The 2026-nt window shown below is 44.4% G+C and overlaps 1 protein-coding gene across 1 annotated transcript in view; it reads right to left on the reverse strand.

Moving 5' to 3' along the window:
- Positions 1-304, reverse strand: part of BCAS3 (breast carcinoma amplified sequence 3) — a 374628-nt gene extending 374324 nt beyond the window's left edge. The window contains exon 1 of the mRNA XM_010573787.1: positions 220-304. The gene's annotated coding sequence lies outside the window, so the exon portion shown is untranslated. The remainder of the gene's footprint in view (positions 1-219) is intronic.
- Positions 305-2026: the final 1722 nt, after the last annotated feature.

A 2026-nucleotide genomic window follows, 5' to 3' on the forward strand; every position in this document is an offset into this window, starting at 1 on the left:
CGTTCGCCTCTCGCCCGGGGGAAGAGAGGTTTGGCCGCGGCGAGGGGAGGTGAGCGGGGCTGAAGGGAGAGGTCTGGGCCCTGCTGCCCTCGGTGCTTGGCGGCGGGAGGCGGCCGTAGAACGGCGGCGGAGGGTGAGGGGGGCCTGGGGGTCGAGGGTACCCCTCAGCAGGTAGGGCGGGAGCCTCGGGAGCAGCGTCTCCCTGCCAGGAGAGCTTACCGCCAACGGCTCCTGAGAGGATTTCTTCGGAGTTCGGGGTTTTTGGCAGTGCTGTCGCAAGCAGAGGAATGTTTACAGGTGTCCGCGCAGATTCCTGAGGGTGACGCAGTTCTCTGTAGCTGAGTAACCGCCTTGGTAGGCAGCTCTTCACAAGCCGGTCAGGTTTCCCGTCAGGGAGCCTGGGCCTCTGGCTCGCCGTTCCAGGCAGCGGGCACCTCAATGTCAGGATCGAGCGACCTGTTCTGAGAATCTACCCCGACTTCCGTAACCGCAAGCCATAACCTACGCATCAAAAAAATCAAAACGGTTACTAAACAGCGTCACGCAGCATGATGCTTCACCAAGTACCTCTCAGGGAAGAGTAACCATTCTTCGTTCCTCTTGCCCTGAAGATGATTTCAAACAATGGCTTCTCAACGGTTAAGCTGCCCCACAGAGTTGTCCTCTGGGAAAAAGAAAAAAAAAAAAGTAGCACTAGAGGCTTTTTTTTTTATTTTTGGAAAGTGCAACAGGGTGACGCAAGTCACGTCTGCTTTCAGCATCTTCTTGATGATGCAGAACTGTGGTTTTGCACATATTTGTGCTTTATTTCACAAGAAAAAAAAGTTGGTGTAACTCAGGCTTGATTTTACCAAAAGGAGAGCGTGTTCACACATTAGCTGTAAATTCCCACACTTCTCTATCTCAGCTTTGATAATTAATTTCAGAGAAGTCAAATGATATGTAGGTGGGCAAAGTATACACTAGAGTAAACTGCTGGCAGTTTGTATCAGCAAGTAAGTTTATGTCTACTGTAGAGGAGCTTTGAATGTTTAATGCTTACCATCATTCAGCAGCTTTCTCAGGAAAAACACTAGGTTTTGTTTGGTTTATTAAAAGTGAAAAAAGCTGCTGCCTGCCCCTCCAGCTGGAGAAGCCCAAGTCTAGAACTGTTGTGAGGAAATGTGGCAGAACAAGGCACACATTTATGAATGCAGCAGAATTGGATGAGAATTTAAATTTTGCTTCTATATAGAGAAAAAAACCTGAGAAAATTGCTGTAGTCTCTTTGCTTTTACATACACACACTATAAGCAGCAATACAGATACTCATCTAACATGTTACACTTGCATCTTTACTGTGAGCATCTTAAAAGATTGAATGTCACAAGGTTAAATTGAAAATAGACAATTACTACCTTAGTTTGGTGCAAAGATTGCTGCTAGTTAAGTATATAAAGCTGCTGTTAGCCTCGATATGCTTCCCCCCTGCCCTTATGTGGTATATAATGTCAACATCACTTATCCCAAAACTTCATTGTTAAGTCTTAAGTTACATCCCATATACACAGAAATAAATTCTTGGAGGATCCAGTTTGGACAGGCCGTTATTTTCATATTGTAGGACAGTGCTGTATTCACAGGATGGATGAAAAAGGATTACACATTCTCAGAAAGCATACAATTCCCCCTAGGATTCCTGCAACCATGGCAACATACAAAGATAGCAGGCCTGATTTCAACCCATGTTTTATTGTTCCAGCAGTAAAGAATTAAAGTCTATAAATACCACCCTAGCCATTGGAATAAAATACTGGCCTTTTACTTCCCCATTAAAGAAATGCAGGTTATATATTGCTGCAGTTTAACAAACATTTGTATAAAGTGCCAAGATCAGTTCCGCAGTAAAACTATGTGGGATGTCTTGTTTTGTAAGCCACATAGCCACAGTGAAGAAGGGGAGAGTATTAGATTTTAACAAATGCAAAATAGATACAAATGTGCTCAACAGAACTTAAGCTTGAAATTAAAAAAAAAGGCACCCTCA

The sequence above is a fragment of the Haliaeetus leucocephalus genome, unplaced genomic scaffold, assembly GCF_000737465.1.
Source record: "Haliaeetus leucocephalus isolate CR32 unplaced genomic scaffold, Haliaeetus_leucocephalus-4.0 Scaffold395, whole genome shotgun sequence".
NCBI lineage: Eukaryota > Metazoa > Chordata > Aves > Accipitriformes > Accipitridae > Haliaeetus > Haliaeetus leucocephalus.